This window comes from Rhinopithecus roxellana, chromosome 14 (genome assembly GCF_007565055.1).
Source record: "Rhinopithecus roxellana isolate Shanxi Qingling chromosome 14, ASM756505v1, whole genome shotgun sequence".
Classification (NCBI taxonomy): Eukaryota; Metazoa; Chordata; class Mammalia; order Primates; family Cercopithecidae; genus Rhinopithecus; species Rhinopithecus roxellana.
Window position 1 is genome coordinate 40,862,317 of NC_044562.1, and position 27,019 is coordinate 40,889,335.

Here is a 27,019-nt window from a genome sequence, read left to right on the forward strand (position 1 = left end):
CGGGGCAAGCATTTGTTAACACATAGGATTCAGCAGAAGCAGCCTCTAAACGTACAAGCACCCTGTGCTTCTCTCTCAGAGTGTTATAAGTATATGTGAAAACAATGCTTGAAATTCTCATCCCAGTGATTAGAAATTACACTTTTACAACAGTTTCTTGTTAGTAGTAGAAAAAATAATGAAGAGAGATGAAAGAATTGGATGATCAGGAAGGCTTTTTAATTTTTGTTGAAGTAACAAGTAGCCATTGCCCCAGTTACAGCTATTTACTGGCACAAAAGAATGAATAAGCTAGTTTAGATGAGGCCAATTAAATGGTATCAGCACGTATATAGAATGTCTGAAAGACATTTATATTCCATTTGGCTGACTTTCATTTTAGACTTTTAAATTACTTATTATTGCCTGCCATTTTATTCTCTGAGGAAAAAATCAAGACAAGTAGAACTGACTGGTAACTGTAGATACAATAGCAAACCCAGCAAATGCTTTATAATTCCATTTCTGTGTCAGTGCTGAGGTTACTGGTATAGTCATGATACAGCCATAATAAGATACTACAAACAACAATACTTAAATAACCATTTAAGTGCAATTAAAATGTGAGGCAGAAAGTGGTGATGAATCAGAAGGTGAACATCCTGACCAAAGGCAATGATGAATATATTGGTATAGATGGTCAGTATACCAGTATCTGGGAATCAAAGCATCCTATTTAGGTCATTTGAAGACATTCCCAGTCTAATCTGAGAATACATAACAAAAGACTTGTGTCTCTTTCTGATATTATTCCACTTAGAATTCAATAGAGGGTGTCAACATCATTTTTCAAATTAAATGCAAACAGAGAATAGCACTCACGTGTTTGAGGAAGACATCGATTAGACAAAGGAAAAGACTTGCACTGTCGTTTGCAAAGAACTGGACCACTTCCAGGATGGCATGCTGTTCTTTAAGACAGCTGGATATACAGAAGACAGTGAAACCAACACTCACATCTTTGATTTCCAGCATGGAGAAGTTCATAAGGAACACCTGCTTTTTCAAGGTGTTATGTTCTTCAAGAGGGGCCTTTTCCACTGAGGGAAGGTGTTGCCATACACTTTGCCACACATGCCATAGCTGGAGGAGCATTCCTGCAGCTCCACCACCACAGAGTACCCCATGGTGAACATTGAGCAAGTCCAAAAAATAAAGAACAGGAATAATTAAGTATGAGGTTGGTGAAAAAGTCATTGTCATTGCTTTCAGCGGCAAAAACCAGAATTACTTTTGAACAAACCTAATAATATCTGTGCATTTTCTGTAGATCTGGGGCTGCTATTGTCTTTATCTAGGGGTGATGCAGAGTCACTGCTTTCTGCACCATGTGAAGACACAACATCCAGGTCAGGAAAACCTGAGGCCAAACAGCTCTGAACATGTGTATTTATTATCGAAGATATAAAGCCCTGCTACTGGTTTTATTAACACATTTTCTATTCATAAATTTTACATAAGGCTATATTCAATATATAGTTAAACCACGTATATGGACCCTTATATCTTGTTCTCTTAGTCATTTTCAGCTGCTATAACAGAATACCATAAACTAGGTGGCTTAAATGATGATTCATTTCCTGCAATTCTAGAAGCTGCAAGTCCAACATTTGGGTGCCAGCATGGTTGGGTTCTTGGTCATAGCCCTACTTCTGGCTAACAGATGGCTGCCTTCTCCCTGTATCTTCAAGGGGAGAAGAGAGAGCGCTAGTCTAGGACACAAGTCTCACCATGGGAGCCCAACCCTCATAAACTCATTTAAATTTAATTACCTCCCGAAGACCCCAACTTCTTAATATCATCTCATTGAAGTGGGGGTTAAGGCTTCAACATTTGAATTTGGAGGCTACTCCTGTGCAGTTCATAACATTTACTAAAAACATTATTTTAACTTCTCTGTTCCAAAGTAAAATGTTTTTCTGGAGAGACAGAAAAACAAATGAAACAGGAAAGTAACATCAAGGCAAACAAGGAAGAGCAAAGGACGATACAAAGAAGAAAGAAATGTAGAAATAAAACATCTTTTTAAAAACTTTGTGAAAATGCTTCCTAATATTTTAAAATAAAATGATGTTGCAAATCTGCCAACAGGTTAATAAAGGAAATAGTTTGTTTTGCACTCATTATTTTGAAGTTGAAAATGGTCTCTTCTCTGTAGTTTCACGTAACATATTTTTTAAATAACACGAGTTACAAGTAGAATAGTTGAGAGACCTACATGGTTAGAGGAATTGAAGTCAGACATTTGAGACCAGCCTGGCCAACATGGTGAAACACCATCTCTACTGAAAATGTGAAAATTAGCCAGGCACGGTGGTGTGTGCCTGTAATCCCAGCTAATCGGGAGACTGAGAAAGGAGAATGGCTTGAACCCAGGAAGCAGAGGTTGCAGTGAGTCGAGATCACACCACTGTACTGCAGCCTGGGAGACAGAGTGGGACCTGGTCTCAAAACAAAACAAAATAAAACAAAACAAATGGAATAGTTGATAGCTACAATAGAAGAATAGAGGTAAATGGTTACTGTTGTTATGGTTTGCTGATTCCCAAAAGTAGTGGAGAAAAGTCTGCAAACATCCAAATTTGTTAAGATCCCTATTCCATATTTTTCCCCAGATGTGTTTATGCTACCTTGAGGGTAATTATGCAGACAGTATCTGTATTAACTATCAGTGAACACGCATTTTCACACTGCATATTTCTTGTAACAATTCTGGGTTCAAGCATGGAGGAATGCAAAAAAATGGAATAAGGTTGGGATTGGGCAAGCAGACTTTGGAAATAACTATTTATATGGAAGTTAAGGCAATATTTGCACTTATAAAATTCTAGTGAGTTAAATAAAAATGATGACCTTGTCTATATATAACTTAAAACCAAAATCAGTAAGCTAAAAGCAGATATTAAGGTTTCTTTTAATTTTTTAACTAAAAGAAGCACAGCAAAATGGCACAGGCAATAGTATCTTTGAATCATGAACTTTGCTAACATGATTGATTTAATAATATAGTACTTGATCACATACCAATGATGTTCAAGGATTTTTATTTTATATATTTATTTTGCTATAGAAAGCTTCTATGAATTTTAAAATCATACCTTGAAACATTTTGTCCTAAAACCAAGATGTGATGAAATCATGTATTTTAGTTTAAAATATTTTCATTTTATTCATTCTAAATAAAGTTTGTCATATATTTAAATTTACATGTATGTGTTTGTGCATTTATATGTATTTGCATGTATATATCTATATATGCGCACATATCTACATTTATAAAGAGGCAAAAGGGCAAATTCTACAGTGCTTGAAAAAAATGTTTAATACTTTGGAATTTGACTTTGCTAAAATCCTATTCATAAGTTGTTATTATAATGTGTTTTTATTTGTGGAGTTTTTGCAAGTTCTGGAGAAAGAAGAAGAAATATACTTAGTTTTTGAACAGAAAGATGCAAAGAAAATTCTTAAATATCTTGTCACATGTTCTAAAAGTAGCTTCCTTTCTCTAGTGAGTTAATCAGTCCTTCACTTGAAACCTGGTATTAGCACTAATTCCCAGTGATAGACAAGCTCTCATCTTTGCTGGTTTGGATGCAGTTTCTTTCTATTAGAAACATCCTCAGGTATACTGAAAAATCTATGAAGAGGCATGTATTATCTGATTTAAGTATTTTACTACATTTAAGAGAACAATCATTAATATATTTCGTCACCGTCTTTGTTATGGCGACACTGGCACCATTGTTGGACATAATGGTGGAAATATCCATTTTTCTGTTATATCTGTTTTAACATATCTAAATAGATGTTTTATTTTTTCGTAGAACAAAATCTCAGCTAATCCATTTGTATAGTTCTAGTTCCACATCAGCAGCTTGACCCCCAAAATGAAGCAAGTTTCCATGAAAATATTTTGCTTTAATTTTTATATTAGTTTTCAGTCTATTTTTGAGCCATTAAAATCTAGCAGAATCATAAAATTTAATCAGAGAACTGCAAGTTTATTCAGCCTTAACACGTTCTTTCCCTTTCTTTTTCCCAGTACACTACAACAGTAGATCAGCTATCAATTTCTGAAACACATTTTTCCTGTGGGATCAGATGTCTTAGCAAATATGTCCAATCTGTCAGCGCCTTGAACCTGTTGATATTAAAATCTATATTCCCCAGTTCATTGGTGGTTCTTGAAACATCCTGCTATGTGTGACCTTGCCCTGACATGTGTTAAGTCACAAATACTAGACTCTCCTAAAACAACCTTGAGGGAAAGGTACTTAGGTGTGGGCAATTCTATGGAAAAAAATTCAAGGTCAAGGTTATCATTTTCTTTCCCAATGCAGCTTAGCTACTCATTGTAAATTCTTTCTTTTCACTCTACTTTATTTTTCTTCAGAAAAAAACCTTGATTTATGTCAGTATCTGTCATAAAATGCTTAGTACATTTCAAGTTTGTCATATTATTGCAAAGAAAGAGACACAGTACTCAAAAACTTAGCACAGGATGCACCTGGTATTCATTCTTAAACTCCCTGCAGGCCAACAACACAGAGTCATAGCTTCCTGCTCATTTTGCATAGATCTAGTAACTCCCTAAAGGGCCATAGACTATCGGAGAAGACGCCTGAGACTGCACATGAAGACATTTCAGAAAATACCATTAAACAGATCACTTAAATTAACCCTCAAATAGATGTGAGTAAGTCAGTGAATGAGACAAGTCATCTTTAAGGCTGCATCAATTTCAATGACTGATCATAGAAAAATTAACATAAGATACAAAGAAATTACTGGCTCTTGGTATCTAAGGATGTCATGAATATTCTGAGAATTTGAATATGAAAGGTAGGAAAGATTTTACTAACCAATCCCGGGAATTTTAAATGAGATTATTTCTTACTACATATTTCTCAAATTCCATCAGCAATATAATAAACTCTTCGTTGAAAAAATTTTCAGGAAATACATGCCTATATCATGGGCACGTTTAACTTGGATCTAGATTTTCTTTTTTCTTTTTTCTTTTTTTTTGAGATGGAGTTTCACTCTTGTTGCCCAGGCTGGAATGCAATGGTGCAATCTAGGCTTACCTCCGCCTCCCGGATTCAAGCGATTCTTCTGCCTCAGGATCCCGAGTAGCTGGGTAGCTGGGATTACAGGCATGCACCACCACGCCCAGCTAATTGTGTATTTTTAGTAGAGACCGGGTTTCTCTATGTTGGTCAGGCTGGTCTCGAACTCCTGACCTCAGGTGATCCCCCCGCCTCGGCCTCCCAAATTGCTGGGATTACAGGCGTGAGGCCAGATTTACTTTTATAAACCTCAAAATAAGAGCTGGATTAAATTTACACACTCAATTCATAATTTCATAATTTCAGAAAAGCAAGCATATTTTTCAAACCACAGTTTTTTTTCCCAGAAGATGGCTAAAACTTCAAATTGAAGTACTGAGAGAGTGTTTAATTCACATTTGTGTGTTTTCTATTTTTTATGAAGGCGAAGTTTACATAACTTACAACTAACCATTTTAAAGTGTATAATTCAGTGGCGTTTAGCGCATTTGCAATGTTGCATAACCATCATCTCTCTCTCTCTAGTGTCAACATATTTTCATCACCTCAGAACACTCCATACCCACCAAGAATCACCTTCCATTTCCCACTACCCCCACAGCCTGGCAACCATTCATCATCTTTCTGACTCTATGGTATTGCTTATTCTGGATATTTTGTATAAAAGCAATCATAATTTAATGTGACATTTTGTGTCTGGTTTCTTTCACTTAGTGTAATGCTTTCAAAGTCCGTCCAAGTTGTAACGTGTATCAGTAATTCATTCTGTTTTATGTTGGAATAATATTCTATTATATAGCAAATGTATTGATTATGTACCAAAGTTTGTCTTTTCATTTAAACATTGATGAATATTTAGGTTTCTTCTACCTTTTGATTATTATGAATAATGCTCCTATAAACACTCGTGTACCAATGTCTATGTGAGCATATGTTTTCATTCCTCTTGGGTACATACATAGGAGTGGAATTGCTGGAGTAAATGAAAATTCTATTTTTAACTACTTTATATACTATAATTTCCTTATTTATTCATCTAGTCATCAAAACTTAGGTCGATTAATATACTAATATCTTAGCTATTGTGAATAATAGTGCAATGAATGTGAGAGAGTAGATATCACTTTGACATATTGACATCATATCCTTTGGACATACCCAGTAAGTATTATTTCTGAATCATATGGCAGTTTTATTTTTACTTTTTTGAGGAACCTCCATATAGCTTTCTATAATGGCTGGATTATTTTACATTCTCATAAAAAGTGTGCAAGAGTTCCCTTTTCTTCACACCCTCACCCACACTTGTTCTTTTTGATAATAGCCATTCTAAAAGGTGTGACATAATATCTCATTGTTTTAATTTCCACCTCCTTGATGTTTAGTATTGCTGAGTACATTTTCACATACTTGTTGGGCATTTAAATGTCTTTTGAGAAATGTCTATACAGATAATTTGCCCAGTTTTTAATCAAGCCATTTTTTGCCTTACTATTAAGTTGTTTGTATTTGTTATATAATATTAATGTTAAGTTCTTATCAGATGCATGGTGTGAATATACATTCTGCTATTCTTTAGGTTTTCTCTTCATTTTGTTTATTGTTTCCTTTGCTGTACAGAAACTTTTTAGTTTTATGTAATTATATTCGCTCATTTTGTTTTCTTTAGTCGTCTGTTCCATTTGACAATTTTAAAATTAAATTGTTTGCTTTTGTGTTGTTCAGTTGTAAGAGTTCTTTATATATTCTGGATTCTAAACTCTTATTAGATTTATGGTAAATACTTTCCCCATTCTATAGGTTTTCTTCTTTCTTATTTAATAATGTCCTTTGATGCACAAAGTGCTTTTTAAAATGTTATAGCATCTAATTTTTACTATTATTATTTTATTATGGTAAGCACACAATATGAGATCCACTTTTTAACACATTTCAAGTGCACAATACAGTGTACATAGGCACTATGTTGTACAGTTCTTTAGAACTTACTCATTTTGCATAACTGAAACCCTATACCCATTTAGTAACTCCACTCCACATTTCCCCTTTTCCCCAACCTGACAACTACTGCTCTACTGTCTACTTTTATGAGTTTACTATTCTAGATACCTCATAGAAGTGGAATCATATGGCCTCTGTTCTTCTGTGACTGGTTTATCTTACATTGCACAATGTTCCCCAGGTTCATTTATGTTGCTGTACATGGCAATATCTATTTCTTCTTAATTCCATTATTCCATTATGTGTATATAATTCCATTATGTATATATAACACATCCTGTCTATGCAGTCATCTGTCAATAGACATTCAGATTGCCTCCATATCTTAGCTATTGTGAATAATGTTGCAATAAATATGGGAGTGTAACGATGTTTTCTTTTGTTCTTATGTTGATCATGTTTTGGGTATCAAAACTAAAAATATATTGTAATGAAATATTTTCTACATGTTTTCTTCTATTGTTTTATAATATTAGCTTCTGTATTTAGGCTGCTGATCCATTTTGAATTAATTTTTGCCTATGTAGAGAGTTAGGGTGTAGGTTTTTAAATACATGTCAATTATGTTTAGGAATCCCCCTTCTATTCCCAGATTGCTGAGGCTTTTTAACAATAAAAGTGTGTCATATTTTGTGAAATGCTTTTTCTTTGTCTTTTTATGATCATTATATTCTTTACTCTGTAAATATGGTATATCACATTAATTAGCTCTTAGATGCTGAACTACTCTTTCATTGCTGTGATAAATCCCACTAAGTCATGTTAATACTTTCTATTTATTTCTTTCAGTAAATGGCCCATACTTTTCTGTTTCTTTGCATGCTTCATACATTTTCTTGCTGGGAATTAGACCTTAAGTAGCACATAACTGGTAAATCTGGAAATTAGATCTCCCCACCCAGGATAGATTTTGTTACTTGCTAAAGGATTCAGCTGTTTGTTTAGTGAGTTAAAATTATTTTTGCAAAGACTATATTTTTCATAATGTGTAGCGAATGAAATCTTTGGTCAGTTGTCTCTGTAATCATGCAGGAATCTCATAAAGATTTTCTTGAATTCTTGGATTTGGAAAAAAACAGAAACAAACAAAAATGTGCTCCGTCTTTTTAAAAACAGATGCTGCCTAAGAATCCATTTTGACTTCAGGTGGATGAAACATTGACTTGTCTCTGCATCAGTCCATCAGCGAACCACATGGAAAATCAAAGACCCAACTTTAATTTTTTGAGGTCAAGGTTCTTATTGCCCACCTTGATACCAGCAAACCACAACAAAACCACATGCAACACAGGCTCCTGTCTTACCACTGCCTGCTACTGGAGTTAAGGTTGGTAGTTGCTATGCAAAACACCAAAACAAAACAAAATGTACCAGCCGCTTTCTTCATCAAGCCCTCCCCTGGATGCAAGTGTTACACGAGTATTTCTTAATGGGTTTCCAAAGTAGTTGATTTTGACAGATCTTGTTAGATACATAGATACTTTGATGGAGAAACTGATTCCTAGAGCTCTCTACTCCATGAATTACCACTTTTCACCTAATTCATGTTTTATGGAATTTGAAATATTATTGTAGTTGGGTAACTATTTAAAAATAATCTGGGTTTTCTTTGTGTGCCTGGATGGATAGATGGAATTTTAATATTTTGATATAGGATGTGAAGAAATAGGAATGCTTTTACACTGTTGGAGGGAGTGTAAATTAGTTCAACCACTGTGGAGGACAGTGTGACGATTCCTCAAGGATCTAGAACTAGAAATATCATTTGACCCAGCAATTCTTTCACTGGGTATATATCCAAAGAATTATAAATTATTCTACTATAAAGACACATGCACGAGTACGTTTATTGAGGCACTATTCAAAATAGCAGAGACTTGGAACCAATCCAAATGCCCATCAATGTTAGACTGGATGAAGAAAATGTGGCACATATACACCATGGAATACTATGCAGCCATAAAAAAGCATGATATCATGTCCTTTGTAGGGACATGGATGAAGCTGGAAACCATAATTCTCAGCAAATTAACACAAGAACAGAAAACCAAAAACCACATGTTCTCACTCATAAGTGGGAGTTGAACAATGAGAACACATCGGTACAGGGAGGGGAAGATCACACACCAGGGACTGCTGTGGGGTGGGGGGCAAGGGGAGGGATAGTATTAGGAGAGATACCTAATGTAGATGACAGGTTGATGGGTGCAGCAAACCACAATGGCATGTATATACCTATGTAACAAACCTGCACGTTCTGCACATGTACCCCAGAACTTAAAGCAAACCACCATGGCACATGTTTACCTATATAACAAAACTGTACATTCTGCACATGTACCCCAGAACTTAAAGTATAATAAAAAAAATTAGCTGGGCATGGTGGTGCCCACTTTTGGTCCCAGGTACTCAAGAGGCTGAGGTGGAAGGATCACCGGAAAACATAATTATATTCAGAACAAAAATTTTTGTATAAAATTACATCAACAACCTTTTTAGGCTAATGGTTAGAACCACATTGGCATAGAATGTCAAAAGATTGGTAACACCAGAAGTGAAAAAATTTTATAAAGGAAATTTATAGAAATTTGTGGGCACAGAAGAGATAAGATAAAATAGGTAGTATGGCAAAAGAATATAAAGGAATTCTTTAAAAATTGTGTCCATTTTAAAATTTTAATTATCTCAGATTCTAGGAAAGCAAATCTTTTCCCCCTTCCTTCACACATATAATGAGTACAAATGTATTTTCTAAATTGAGTGTGTCTGTCTGTGTGACTTGGGATGGGTGTAGTATTGAGGAGACTAAAAGATATTTTCTGAACTCGAGGTGAAGAGTAAAGAAAACAAGCAGGATGTAAAAAATGTGAAATGATTCAAAACTTAACACTAACTCAGCGCAAGCAGGCTCTCAAAGTCTTAGAAGAGCATGAGATGCTAGGTATCTTGAGAATCTTTTACAATCGTATACAGGGCATAGATCTTGATATAGCATGGCCTGAGATTTAGGACCAATTACTGGGGAAGAAGATCTAGTTAACAGTTTAGTCAAATATAATTTGTGCAGAGAATCTCCAAACATGCAATACAAACATATAAGTTAAAAAAAATATATCAGTCTTGACTGTGGTCAAAATTTACAGTCTAATTTTCTTTGACATGAACCCAAGTAAGTTTTTACCTAGTCTGAATGCTTCTAATGTTTTGATTTTTATATAATTAACCATTTTTTCATGTTGTTATACATTACTTTTGTGTTTGGTCTATAGAATTGGCTTATAGGATCTTTCAACAAGCCACATTCAAAAGTCCTTAAGAGGTAGCTAATAGTACCTACATTGTCTAGTTTCTGTATTATTTCCTTATCCGTAGGAGTAGGAATAACCTTCTGTTCAGGGAGTTTGGACCCTATCAAAGAGAAATATTGAAAAGATATAAATTCCTGGCACAGAGATAACTCTGGAAGTTTACTTCTTCCAATTCCCATATGCAAAATCAAAATAAAGCAAAACAAAACCAGCTGTTTTGTTCTAATCATCGTTTTTGAGAGCCAAAGATTTTTGGCAAAGCTAGTGAAAAAATAGTACCTTTCTATTGAGTTTCTCTTGATTATTTTCTTGTCTCCCTTTTCATTAATGGACTTTGGCATATTAAGTACATTTTGTTTGAATCAATATAAATAAATCCTTAAAATAATTTTCATAAGAGAAAGATGAAACAAATAAAACAAATTAAGAATGATTCTAATAATTATAAGAAACAGTTACTAATTGATTTCAATTTTGGCCATATACATCTGTGAATGTTTCACAATAGTGCTAGATTTTATAATAAGCAGGTAAGAATCATTTCAAAGCAAAACTGAAGAAATATTACATGGAAATAGTCTTTAATTCTGGGACTGTAAAGATAATTCATTCTGACTCTAACATACTTTACAAGCAATTCCATATATGCAAAATTTAAGGTATAAATTAATAACATTAATAGCCAACTCTAAGGTACTATTGGAAAGAATAATTTATCATGCCCCAGAAAACTCCTCTTGAAAAATGATTGAAAGCATGAGTCAAGGTATTTATAGGTAAATGTATCACATATTAGATACAAAACATTAAATTGTTTTCAAAGATAAATATCCCAAGAATGGATCCTCTGTTTTTCAGTATATGAAGTTTCATGTCCCCATCAAAGAAAATAACTATAATTAAAGTTATAGTTATTTGTTATGGGTTGAATTGTTCCCTGCCCCACAAAAATATTCTGGAATCCTAACCTCTTCAAATCCACCACCCCCAAACAAAAGTTTTTATTTTCCGAATGTGACCTTATTTGGAGATAGGATCTTTATAAAGGTAATAAAGTTAGATGAGTTCATCACAGTGGGCTTAATCCAGTATTATGGGTATTTTACACAAAGGGAAAATATAGACAAAGAGATAGATACAAATAGAAGGAAGATAATGTGAAGACATAGGAAAATCTGGCCATCTTCAAAGTCAAGAAGAAGGGGCTAGAAACAAATCTTTCCCTCACAATTCCTCAGAATCAAGCAAATCTGCCAATACCTTGATGTCAGATATATGCCTTGATGTCAGATATATACCTTTATGTCAGACATTTAACCACCAGAACTGTTGGAGGATACTTTTTTGTTGTTTAAGCCACCCATTTTGTGATATTTTGCTAAGGCAGTTCTAGCAAACCAATAGAGTAAAGTGGGCAAAGGATATGAAAAGACACTTATCAAAAGAAGACATTTATGCAGCCAATAAATATATGAAAAAAAGTTCCTCATCACTTGTCATTCGAGAAATCCAAATCAAAACCGCAATGAGATAATATCTTACGCCGGTTAGAATGGCCATCATTAAAAGTCATGAAACAACAGATGCTGGAGAGGATGTGGAGACATAGGAAAGCTTTTACACTGTTGGTGGGAGTGTAAATTAGTTTAACCATTGTGGGAGACAATGTGGTGATTCCTCAAGGATCTAGAACTAGAAATACCATTTGACCCCGCAATCCCATTACTGGGTATATACCCAAAGGATTATAAATTATTCTACTATAAAGACACATGTACACGTATGTTTATTGCAGCACTGTTCACAATAGCAGAGACGTGGAATCAACCCAAATGCCCATCAATGATAGACTGGATAAAGAAAATGTGGCAAATATACATCATGGAATACTATGCAGCCATAAAAAAGCACGAGATCATGTCCTTTGCAGGGACATGGATGCAGCTGGAAACCATCATTCTCAGCAAACTGACACAAGAACAGAAAGCAAAACACCATATGTTCTCACTCATAAGTGGGAGTTGAACAACGAGAGCACATGAACACGGGGTGGAGGGCATGACACACTGGGACCTGTTGGTGCGTGGGGGGCTGGGGGAGGAATAGCATTAGGAGAAATACCTAATATAGATGACGGGTTGATGGGTGCAGCAAACCACTATGGCACCTCTAGATCTACGTAACAAATCTCCTCGTTCTGCACATGTACCCCAGAACTTAAAATATAATAAAAAAAATTTTTTTAAAGAATAACCTAGAATTGTCAGGTCTGACAGTAACTAAATTCAAGCATGAAATTGTTTATCTTTCAGATTAAGACAAACAAGTAAAAATAATATCGTATATTAATAGAAGCCAATTTATATTACTAATGGTTTTTATAAAATTTATCTTTATGTTTGGGTTATTGTATTTAAAAAAAGCAATCTTCAAATCTTCCTATTCAAATAGACAAAAAAAATTAGCTTAGATTATCTAGGAGTATTGATCATTTGATTTTTATTTAGCAATTATTTCCTTAAGATTTTTCCATTCATTATCTACATAATATTTTAATGTATCAAAATAGCAATCTACCTTAATTTTAAATATTTCCATATTTATAGCTATAACCCATATCTTGTTTCCAAATTTATATCTCATGCATTCTTAAATAACTTGTCATGGAGAGTGCATGTATGTGGTATGTGTGTGTGTGTGCTTGTGTGTGTGTTTTAAGAAATGTCTCTAATGTGCTCATTTTGTCATTTTCTGGATTTAGCCAAATTATACAACCTTTTTGCCTCAGTTCCTTAATCTGTAAAACAGGATTATTTATAGTAGCTACTTCATAGAAACAATGTCAGGATTAAATAATTTGACATATGGAAAGAAACTAGCAGAATCCAATAGTACATGTTAAATATCATATGAAAATTACTATAATCATCATTCATATATCCTCTCATTTTATCTATCTACTCATCTTTTATTCATTAACTATTCAATTAATAAATATTTATTGAGCAATTAGTTTGCCAGGCACATAAATAAATAATACAAACACCAAATCTATGCCTCTCCTTATCTTTTAAAAAAATATGTAATATAAAGTGTGTCCTTTCCTTATGTATTTCTTATATTCTATTTTAGTTTTAAATGTTCATTTCTTTTGATAGTTATGAAAGTCAGTCTCCTTCTTCTTGTCTTCATAGTGAATCATTCTACTATGTATAAAATATTTATCTCATTTTTATTTAAATATATTCACTTTTTGTTTAGTGGGCATATATTTTTAAATTTATGCAATGCTATTGCACCATGTATCATATTATGCTTCTTACCTTTTCACTAAGTGTTATGTTTTTGCGAGCATTCAGGTTATTATATTATCTACTATATGTATCTATCTATCTATCCGTAGGTATGTGTGTGTAGATTTTACCTTTTCAAATATTTCTTTGGGATAGATTGACAAGCAGAATTTCATAAAGAAAACAAGCAGATAATTTAATTAAATAGCGTCTGTTGCTTTCCTGAGTTCCTATGGCAGTTTACACTCGCACTAACTGTGCACAAGGGTTTTTATCTTCCCAAAATTTTGGCAACACTTGCTGTGATTCATCTTCTAAATTTTTGTCAAACTAATAGTTGTAAAGTGGTATCTCATATTTGTATTGATATGCATTGCTCTGAATACTAATGAATTTGAATTTGAATATGTTTTCAAATGCTTTTACCCCTTTGGGGTTTTTTTCGCCTTTTTAACATTTTTTTTTTATTTTTTGTCGTTTGTTTGTTTTTGAGATGGAGTTTTGTTTTGTTGGCCAGGCTGGAGTTCAGTGGCATGATCTCGGCTTACTGCAACCTTCACATCCTGAGTTCAAGTGATTCTCCTGCCTCAGCCTCCCGAGTAGCTGGGATTACAGGTGTGCACCACCATGCCTGGCTAAGTTTTGTAGTTTTAGTAGAGACGCGGTTTCACCATGTTGGTCAGGCTGGTCACAAACTCCTGACCTCAAGTGATTTGTCTGCCTCGGTATCCCAAAGTGCTGGGATTGCAGGCAAGCCGCCAAGCCTGGCTTATCATAGTATTTTCTTTTTCTTTTTTCTTTTTTCTTTTTTATTTATTTTTTTATTATACTTTAAGTTCTAGGGTACATGTGCACAACGTGCATGTTTGTTACATATGTATATTTGTGCCATGTTGGTGTGCTGCACCCATCAACTCGTCAGCACCCATCAATTCATCATTTATATCATGTATAACTCCCCAATGCAATTCCTCCCCCCTCCCCCCTCCCCATGATAGGCCCCGGTGTGTGATGTTCCCCTTCCCGAGTCCAAGTGATCTCATTGTTCAGTTCCCACCTATGAGTGAGAACATGCGGTGTTTGGTTTTCTGTTCTTGTGATAGTTTGCTAAGAATGATGGTTTCCAGCTGCATCCATGTCCCTACAAAGGACGCAAACTCATCCTTTTTTATGGCTGCATAGTATTCCATGGTGTATATGTGCCACATTTTCTTAATCCAGTCTGTCACAGATGGACATTTGGGTTGATTCCAAGTCTTTGCTATTGTGAATAGTGCCGCAATAAACATACGTGTGCATGTGTCTTTGTAGCAGAATAATTTATAATCCTTTGGGTATATACCCAGTAGTGGGATGGCTGGGTCATATGGTACATCTAGTTCTAGATCCTTGAGGAATTGCCATACTGTTTTCCATAATGGTTGAACTAGTTTACAATCCCACCAACAGTGTAAAAGTGTTCCTATTTCTCCACATCCTCTCCAACACCTGTTGTTTCCTGATTTTTTAATGATTGCCATTCTAACTGGTGTGAGATGGTATCTCATTGTGGTTTTGATTTGCATTTCTCTGATGGCGAGTGATGATGAGCATTTTTTCATGTGTCTGTTGGCTGTATGAATGTCTTCTTTTGAGAAATGTCTGTTCATATCCTTTGCCCACTTTTGGATGGGGTTGTTTGTTTCTTTCTTGTATATTTGTTTGAGTTCTTTGTAGATTCTGGATATTAGCCCTTTGTCAGATGAGTAGATTGCAACAATTTTCTCCCATTCTGTAGGTAGCCTGTTCACTCTGATGGTAGTTTCTTTTGCTGTGCAGAAGCTCTTTAGTTTAATTAGATCCCACGTGTCAATTTTGGCTTTTGCTGCCATTGCTTTTGGTGTTTTAGACATGAAGTCCTTGCCCATGCCTATGTCCTGAATGGTACTACCTAGATTTTCTTCTAGGGTTTTTATGGTATTAGGTCTAACATTTAAGTCTCTAATCCATCTTGAATTAATCTTCGTATAAGGAGTAAAGAAAGGATCCAGTTTCAGCTTTCTACTTATGGCTAGCCAATTTTCCCAGCACCATTTATTAAATAGGGAATCCTTTCCCCATTTCTTGTTTCTCTCAGGTTTGTCAAAGATCAGATGGCTGTAGATGTGTGGTATTATTTCTGAGGACTCTGTTCTGTTCCATTGGTCTATAGCTCTGTTTTGGTACCAGTACCATGCTGTTTTGGTTACTGTAGCCTTGTAGCATAGTTTGAAGTCAGGTAGCGTGACGCCTCCAGCTTTGTCCTTTTGACTTAGGATTGTCTTGGCAATGCGGGCTCTTTTTTGGTTCCATATGAACTTTAAAGCAGTTTTTTCCAATTCTGTGAAGAAACTCATTGGTAGCTTGATGGGGATGGCATTGAATCTATAAATAACCTTGGGCAGTATGGCCATTTTCACGATATTGATTCTTCCTATCCATGAGCATGGTATGTTCTTCCATTGGTTTGTGTCCTCTTTGATTTCACTGAGCAGTGGTTTGTAGTTCTCCTTGAAGAGGTCCTTTACATCCCTTGTAAGTTGGATTCCTAGGTATTTTATTCTCTTTGAAGCAATTGTGAATGGAAGTGCATTCCTGACTTGGCTCTCTGTTTGTCTGTTACTGGTGTATAAGAATGCTTGTGATTTTTGCACATTAATTTTGTATCCTGAGACTTTGCTGAAGTTGCTTATCAGCTTAAGGAGATTTTGGGCTGAGACGATGGGGTTTTCTAAATATACAATCATGTCATCTGCAAACAGGGACAATTTGACTTCTTCTTTTCCTAACTGAATGCCCTTGATTTCTTTCTCTTGCCTGATTGCCCTAGCCAGGACTTCCAACACTATGTTGAATAGGAGTGGTGAGAGAGGGCATCCCTGTCTTGTGCCAGTTTTCAAAGGGAATTTTTCCAGTTTTTGCCCATTCAGTATGATATTAGCTGTGGGTTTGTCATAAATAGCTCTTATTATTTTGAGGTGCGTTCCATCAATACCGAATTTGTTGAGCGTTTTTAGCATGAAGGGCTGTTGAATTTTGTCAAAAGCCTTTTCTGCATCTATTGAGATAATCATGTGGTTCTTGACTTTGGTTCTGTTTAAATGCTGGATTATGTTTATTGATTTGCGAATGTTGAACCAGCCTTGCATCCCAGGGATGAAGCCCACTTGATCATGGTGGATAAGTTTTTGATGTGCTGCTGAATCAACAATTAATAGCCTACCCACCACAAAAAGTCCAGGACCAGATGGATTCACAGCTGAATTCTACCAGAGGTAGAAGGAGGAGCTGGTACCATTCCTTCTGAAACTATTCCGATCAATAGAAAAAGAGGGAATCCTCCCTAACTCATTTTATGAGGCCAACATCATCCTGATACCAAAGCCTGGCAGAGACACAACAAAAAAAGAGAATTTTAGACCAATATCCCTGATGAACATTGATGCAAAAATCCTCAATAGTATTTTCATTCATACATTTTCTACTCTTTCTTATTAGGTTTATTATAAGTACTTTGTTATGGTATTCTTAGGGATACCATAACAAAGCACCACAGAAAAAATGACTTAACTCAAAAAATTAGTTTTCTCACAAATTTGGAGGTTAGAAGTTCTAGATCAAGGAGTTGGCAGAGTTGGTATCTTCAGAGGCCTCTTTCTTTTGCTTGCAGATAAGTGCCTTCTCTGTGGTTCACGTGGTCTTCCCTTTGTATATGTCTGTGTACTCTTTTTCTCTTCTCATAGGGACTCATTATATTTGATTATGAATTCATTTTAACTTTGTTACCTCTTTAAAGACCATATGTCCAAATATAGCCACTTTCTAAGTTACTGGGGGTTAGGACTTCAACACAGAATATTTATGGCACACAGCTCAACCTATAGCTTAAAGTACTGTAAAAATTACTGAAAAGGTTTGGAGGCATGGATAACCTGGATAACCTTCAGCTATTCTGTTTTGTAAGTATAGGGATAATCACTACATCTTCCCACTGTGCCATTAATTTCTTCTCATAGCTTCACTTATGACTAAATGAATCATAAATCAGGCAGGAGAAGAGATATAAAGTATTCTGATATTGATTAACAGCTTCTGCAAATTTCCATTTAAGTGATTATCTTCCATCTCTCCAACAGTGCTTATTGTATTTTAATTCAGAGCAAATTCAAGGTGAAGCCATATGCCTTACATTTTCTTTTTAATGTTGGAAGTTAGATATAACAGATTTCATTAAATATCAAATTGTGACTCTTGCAATAACATAATCAAATAAGCAAGATTTCTCTTTAATTTTAGCACAGTAAGGAAAATCTACTGGATGGATAGAAAAAAAATTCTGCCTTGTAGTGCAACTTTGGTGATAATAAAGTTGATTAAAAACATGATTAATATTCAATGCCTAAAGTATGTAAAATTTGAAGTAGAGTTATTTTCTAATTTTGTGAGTTTTCAACCATGTAACTTATAATCGGATTTAAAAAAAGAAAGAAAAGCCCTCTTTCTTTATCTTCTTTCTGGATTTTGTTTGTTTATTTGCTAGGGCAGTTGTCTAATATATAGAGGAAATATCTGCCTTAGCCAAGAAAAATTACCACATGTCAGTTCTAATTGCCCTATCCATATTTCTAAGAGGAGTATAGAAATGTGGTACATTAAATACTTAAGTTTGCCAATGTCATCTTGTGGATCTAGAGCCCCTCTATTTGCCTGCAGGTATTTAAATGGACAGGACATTTAAGGAAAAAGTAGCATGATAACACTCTTAATTAAATATTTTCCAGTTAGCAAGAATTGTGATCAAAATATTTGATCAACTTATCACTTAAAATTTAATCCTTTTGGCAATTCTATGTGATAGATAATATTACTTCTATTTTAAAATTAGGAAATGCAGGAGTAAATAGATCAAGCTACTTATCCCAGAAATATATATATAAAAACACACACAGACACATAATATATATAATATATATATTTTTTCACTTATATGTATATTTGTATGTGGATATGTATATTTGCATATGTGTACATGTATATATGTGTATAAATATATACACATGTATACATGTATGAGAAAAAAACACAAGTCAATATCTTCGCTAAGATTAAAAACTCAATTAGTACAATTAGTCCAAACCAAGCATGAAAAAGCTTCTGCTTGTAGGTCTGACAAAAAAATACCTTGGAAGTTTCCACACTTAAATTTAAAAGAAGAAAAAAATACATATAAACTGAAAGTCAGTTACTTTTCTTGGACTGATCAGACAACTGAGGTTGGAGGACACACTGCCATGCTAAAATCTGAAGAGACAGGTACTTCCAGAGAGATACAGCAACTCAAATCTGTTTACTTGGGGAAGAAGCCACTGAAGCCATAAAATGGTAGGCAAACAAGTTGTAACTCTGATGAATTTCTGAAACCGAGTATGGACAAGCATAAGAGTGAGAAACTCCGGAAGCTACAGTTTGCCAATGTAGAGAGTGCTTTAATTGGTTTTACTTCTAGATATTTCATCATAGTCTCAAAATGCGAATCTGAGAAATAACTATCATGATCCCAGTGGAGGCAGGGGAAGAGTAACCATTATGAAACATGACCAAAACCTTCTCTACTAATACACAAGCAAAACAAACACAAAAACTATTTAATAGACGTTAACACTTCGCTGGATCCAACTCTGAAATTTTATCCCAGCTAGATGGAGAGAATTCTTCACACTGCAGCACCTGCTACTCTTCCTGTTTCACTATAAAACATAGCCAATAGGGGGCAGAGTTTTAAACAAATATATGGAGAACTCTTAGCCAGCGACAGGAGTATGGAGCAAGGGAGAAAAAAAGCTATAACTGTGGAGGAGAGGCAGAGACAGCTATGGAAGGCCAAATATTCCAAACACAGGCTCACTATAAAATGAGGCTTACATTACAAAACACTTCTACCTAACACTCTCATATCCTACTACCACACTAACAAGACTCCAGCTTTAAAAAATAAGTGCTTAAAACTGAAAAAAATAAAAAATAAAAAAAGTCTGTCTTCAATGAGAATACATAGCAAATGCCCAATACCAAGAGGGGCTACTAAAGGAATTTGAATTCCTATTATCTGTAGCTACAACAGATATCATTAAACATAGTTTGACTCCTAGCCAAATTATCATGAACAATCCCACTCAAGTCTTATTTGCTTCAATTTCTATTCCTCAATACAACATGTCTTGCCTTCAATTAAAACTTACAAAGTATGCCAAAGACAAAAGAAGACACAATCTGACAAGAAAAATAAATTTTCAGTACTAGATTCAAATGTAACACAGATGTTAGAACTATTGACAGTGAATTCAAGATAACTATATCTATTAGGTTAATATATTAAGTACTCCAATGGTAAAGTAGATGCCATGCAAGAAAAGATGGGTTATGTAAGTCAAGACAGAAGCCCTGAAAATAAAAAGGAAATGGTATAAATAAGAAACACCAAAAGAGAAATAAAGAACATCTTCTAAGCTTTCATCAATAGGCTCCATATGTTGAAGTAAATAATCAGTGAAACTGAGGGTAGATCAATAGGAACTTCACAAATTGAAATATACAAAAGATAAAAAAGAATTAACAAAGCAGAAGAGAATGTCCATTAATTAATTAAAAGATTGTAAAATGTAATATACTAGAATAAGAAGAAAGTTCAAAATAAGTATTCCTGAGTTATACTGATATAAAAAAAAGATTGAACAGATTAATGAAGGACAATAGACAATTCTCTCAAGAAGAATAATTACAAATGTTTTATGTAGATGCTTCCCATCCAATAAGGTGGAGTATAGCTCCCTGACCTTTAAATTTGAGCTGTGCAGAATGACTTCTTTACAGAGTATGGTAGTCCAAGGCTGGTGGGGTAAGGAGAATAAATTTTGCAGTAGAGAAACCTGGCAAACGGTGCCTTACTCGGGTGATCAAGGTGTCTACTGTTGATGTGATATGATGAAAGCAAAACTTTTCTTTGTTGTTTTCCTCCCCCAAACATATAACCCCTGTCTAACCCTGAGAAAAACATTAGACAATTGAAATTATAAAACAGTTTATAAAATATCTGATCAGTACTCCTCAAAACCATCAAGATCATCCAGAATAAATGAAGTCTGAGAAACTGTTACAGTCTAGAGGGGCCTAGGGAGACATAATAACTAAATGTAATGCACTATACTGGATGGGATCCTGGAATGCAGAAAGGAAATACAAACAAAGAGTAGACTTTAGTTAGTAAAATTATATCAATATTAGTTCATAGTTTGGACAAATGTACCACAGTAATAGTGTAAGGCATTAATAATTGGGGAAACATGGTGTGAGGTAGGTGGAAATACTATTCTCATAATTTTCCTGTAAACTTATAAGTATTTTAAATAAATATATGATATAACATATATATGTGTCTTTATATATGTATAGTCAAATTATGCTCTCTTACTCCAAAATCATTAACAGTGACACACATGTATACACACACACACACACACACGTATGGCATGCGTCTAAAATCATTCAAGTCTCTTAATTACATAGAAGACACATAAAAATAATGGGTAGTCTACACATTTTTCCTGTCATTTAATTAAATATGGGCCAAAACATGTAATATTAATACAATTCCAGAAAAAGTCTATATGGTTATCTATCATTAAAAACTGGGCTTCAAGTACCACACAGTCATTCTGTTTTTTGCTTTTAGTATGTAATTCAATAAATTACATGAGATATTCAACACTTTATTTTGAAATAATCTTTGTGTTAGATGATTTTGTTTAACTCTAGTCTGGTATAAGTATTTTGAACACATTTAAGATAGACTAGGCTAAGCTAGGATGTTTGGTAGATTAGCTGTATTAAATGCATTTTGACTTACAATATTTTCAACTTACAATGGCTTTATCAGGATGTAACCCGAGAATCATCTGTAATTTGTTATTAAAGTGGCATGAACTTATTATTGGTATGGATTTTAAGATAATTTAGTGTTGAAGCTTCTATTTATTGGTTTATAAAACTCTATAAAGAAAATTAATATTTCAAATCATGGTTTTTACCCAAAGATTAGAAAATGGTTGGATGTTTGCTCAACTTATTTTCAAGGTTTATAGGCTCTTTATTTGACAATTCATGTTTCCAGCATTTTGAAATCTATTTTATGGTAATTTTAGTGTCCATACTAAGAGTCATTTAGTTTTACAAATCCAATAAAAAAGTGAAAGAAAAGTTGTCAACAAAGTTTACCTTTCTACATGCCATATATATATATATGTAGATATTCAAAATAAAGAACTATAATAAGTAGCTGTACACACACGTGCATACACACAAAGAAAGAAGAAAGTCCAGAAATAGAAATATTATAAGAAATAAGATGTATATTCGATTATTTTATATGTTGTGTTTCATAACACCTAATATTACATTATAATATCAAGAAGGAAGAACTACATGTCTCATTCCTGAAATGTATTCATTACTCAAATACAAAATGGAAAATAAATTAAAAAATAATTTAGTCTGATAATACTATATGCTCATTGTTATGTATCAACTATACTTAACACAGAAGCAATCTTATTTAAGTTATATGGATGCTATTGTCACTTGAGTAAATTTAATTCACATAGAATTTGATTCACTATAGGTTGGTTAGATTACAACCTTTTGAGTGTTTACTACTAACAAATAAAACAGATGTTTGTCGAATAATCACACTTTTTATGTCCTTCTTTAAGTTTAATTTTTCAAATTGATAAATAATAATTACACATATTCATGAGGTATATAGTGGTACTTTGGTATATATAACGTGTAGTAATCAGATTCAGATAATTAGCATAGCCATAAACTCAAACCATTATCATTTCTTTATGTGGTTTGTTTTTAGTGAATGAGGTTTATAATAACTGAGGGTAAGACCATGAGAATTAAAAGAAGAAAATACTCTACGAGATAAAAATGTAAAGATGTTTTTATTTAGTCTTGTGTAATATTGAAATTGTGATAGGCTTTGCTTTGAGGAAATTTATCATTTCCTTTTAAAGGTTCGTATTGGCCATTATTATTACTGTCATTGTTAAGAGTTGCATAATGGTGCAATTGTTATAGGATACCATTAATATTCACTCATTGTTTTCATCATGCAATGACAAGAGGATTTAGCAATACAAATATGAATGTGGTCTCATAAGTGTCTGCATAAAAGTAATTAAGGGCACATGAAATGATAGTGTTTTTTCTGGATGTTATATCCATTTTCATAATGTTTCATTCTTTCCTATTTTATTGAATGTTTCATAATGCGACACCATTCATCCTTTCTATTGCTTCCTGTGCTGTCATAGTACGTATACCATATAGTAGGTATGTTTAATAATTTATAACACCTCTGTCCATTGGGAATTGAAATGACAATAGAATTAGATGGACTTCTAGTTGAATCCTGTGATAATACGACTTTTGCATATTGTCTCATCTCTTTGAGCTCCAATTTTCTCTTCTGTAACATAGGGAAAATGAGATTTCAAGAATTTGTTGGAGGATAAGGAAAAGAACAAAACACCAAATGCATTACATATGTAATACATGTACAGTTTCATAGGTGTTTAATAAATGATAATAACTGCATTATTGTTAAAAATGTACATGACTTTTCATCTCTTACAGGATTGAAAAATTTTGAAGAACGGTAATCATGATTCCCTTTAGAATCTGCCCCAGAAGTTGCCAATGTAATTTAGTTTTTATTTTAAATTTAATGAATGTTATAGAACTAAAAGTTATTTTATATTCTGGCAATTTACTTTCTCTAATTTAGTCCAGAGAACTACCCAATATTTATAATTTTTATTTAAATAAAAACCTACCTTAATATGTATTGCTTCTCACAACATTGAGGATTATACTTTTATATAATGAGCATAATAGTTCCTATGTATATTTTATTTGGACTTTGAAAACTGACATTTTGATACTTTCACAATAAAAGTAAACTTTGAAAACTATATTTCTTCACAATTCATTTCATTAACAAGATCTAAGTCCCTAATAATAAATGGTTAAGCAAGAGAGGAATAATTACATTATTAAAATTACATATAATTTAAATGTTGCAAACCTCTGGTTTATGGGAGTCAAAAGATTATTTAATTGAATAATTCTGTATTAATCAGAAAAAGTCAACTTTTCCTGTTAGGCTAATATTTTCTGCAATCATTTTACTATATAATTTTTGAAATTAGTAATTATGTGTTTTTGCTGTTGAGAAATGCCAATATTAAATACTGTTTTTTTTTGTAATGTAGTGTTTAGAATATAATTTCAAATAACACAATCTTTATTGGAATACGTTTAGTGCATTTTATCTACAAAAATCTCAATCAGAATTTTATATGCTTAAGACATCAAACAAAATTATAATTAAATACATTTTGCTGCCTTGCTGTTTTATTGATTATAGTCATTTCAGTTATTAATCTGTATTCTCATTTCACCAATATGTCACTTGAAAAATTAGTTGTCTGATAAATTCTAGTCATCAGATTATTTTTCATATTCTTTTATTTTACATTGTAATTTCAAATAGATGCTTCATTAAAAATACATAAAGCAAGATAATGGTAAGCATACCCTTGCATGGTGTATGTAGTTACTTTAAGAAAAAATCTGAACGATGCATTTAGTGTTTCTTTTTTTTTTTTTTTTTTTTTTTTTTTTAATTATATGCTATTTAATAACAATAACAACCCAGTTATGATAAAGTACTTGAACTTTACAAAATAAAGATGCCCTCTGCATTGGGATGGGGGAGATGACAATGTCTTTGGTGTATACCTTTCCATTTTTTTAAGTTTTTTTTTTTTTTTTTTTTTTTTATTATACTTTAAGTTCTAGGGTACATGTGCATAACGTGCAGGTTTGTTACATATGTATACTTATGCCATGTTGGTGTGCTGCACCCATCAACTCGTCAGCACCCTGTTTTAGTTTTTATAACCCTACAAATATTTTTGCTGTGTACTGTTTAAGACAGTGCTGTTTACAAATCTTTTGAATTTCAAGTCTCTATGCCAAATACAAGGTCCATAAATTCTACATGGTAAGATTGGAGGCTTCTCAGACAACTAGAACATAGTATCTAACTGGTCTTCTGTGGGGTTTCCTCTCTTTTTCTAATATTTATATTAACATATTATGTCAGTGATATTAGCTGAAAACTAAAGATTCAAATATTAATATTATTCATATTGTAATTGTTTATTTCCTAGAAAGGAGTGTAAATTAGTCATTTTATGGTAATAATTTAATTTTTTTAATGGAAGAACATTTAGCATACGATTCATCCTTAGAAAAAAGTTAGATTTAATAGTTGTATATTAAATCTTCAGAAATTATTTTCTTGAGTAACTGAAATTTTGTAAACTTTTACAATCATCTTCCTATTTCCTCCTCTTCCCCATCCCCAACAACCACCATTTTATTCTCCGTTTCTACGGGTTTGACTATTTTAGATTCCACATGTAAGTGAGATCATATAATATTTGTTTTACTATGCCTAGATTATTTCACTTAGTATAATGGCCTCCGGGTCCATCCATGTTGCAAGTGGTAGAATTGCCCTTTTTTTTTTTTTTTTTTTTTGAGACGGAGTGTCACTCTGTCACCAGGCTGGAGTGCAATGGCACAATCTTGGTTCACTGTAACCTCCGCTTCCTGGGTTCAGGCGATTCTCCTGCCTCAGCCTCCCGAGTGGCTGAGACTACAGGCATGCGCCACACACCCAGCCAATTTTTGTGTTTTTAATGGAGATGGGGTTTCGCCATGTTGGCCAGGATGGTCTCAATCTCTTGACCTCCTGATCCGCCCGCCTCGGCCTCCTGAAGTGCTGGGATTACAGGCATGAGCCCCCGTGCCCGGCCTGAATTGCCTTCTGTGTTTTAAGACGGAATTATATTCCATTGCATATATAAGTTTGCACACATATATGTATGTGTGTGCGTATATGTATGTGTGTGTGTATATGTATGTGTGTGTGTGTGTGTGTGTGTGTGTGTGTATCTCTCATTTTCTTTATCCATCCTTTAGTCAATGGGCATTTAGTTTGCTTCAACATATTGGCTATTGTGAAGAATTTTGCAGTGAATATGGGAGTACAAATATATCTTTGAGATTCTAATTTCAATGTCTGATTTCAATATACCCAGAAACGAGATTTCTGGATCATAAGGTAGTTTTTAAAAAAATTTTTGTAATTTCTACTCTGTTTTCTATAATTGCTGTAGCAATTTACATTTCCAACAACAGTATATAAGGTTTTCCTTTTCTTTATATCCTCACTAACATTTATCACCTTTTTATAACAGCCATACTAATAGGTATGACATGATAATTCTTTGTGGTATTGATTTGTATTTCTCCAGTAATTAGTGGTGTGGAGCACCTTTTCATATACTGTTGGCCATTTGTATTTCTTTTGAGAAATGTCTATTCAATTCCTTTGCTCATGTAAAAAATCATGTTTTTTTGTTTGTTTTGTTTTGTTTTTGTCACTGAGTTGTGTGTGCTTCTTACATAATTTGAATATTAACTTTTATCAGATATATGGTTTGGAAATGTTTCAGCCCATTCGGTAGGTTACCTTTTCATTTTGTTGACTATTTCCATGGCTGTGCGGAAGCTTTCTTGTTTGATGTAATATAATTCATTTATATTTGCTTTAATTACCTGTGCTTTTGGTGTCATGTCTAAATAATATCATTGCCAAGCTCAATGTTAAGGAGCTTAACTCAATGTTTTCTCCCAAGAGTTTTACTGCTTTGGGCCTCATATTTAAGTCATTAATCCTTTTTGAGTTGATTTTTATATGGTATAAGATAAAGGTCCACTTTTATTATTTTGCATGTGACCATCCAGCTTTTCTAACACCATTTATTGAAGAGGCTATCTTTTACCCATTGCGTATTTTTGGAACTCTTGTTGAAAATTATGTGGTCATATTTATGTGAGATTATTTCTGGCTGTCTACTTTGTTCCATTCATCTATTTGTCTGTTTTTAAGCTAATATCATACGCTTGTATTGGTATACCTTTGTGATATAATTTGAAGTCAGTAAGTTTGATACTTCAAGGTTTTTTCTTACGCAATATTGCTTTGACTAGTAAGGGTCTTTGTGGATCCATGTGCTTTTTAGGAGCTATTCTATTCTATTTCATTCACTTTGAGGTATATTCCTTCTGTACCAATGTTTTGAGTGTTTTTATT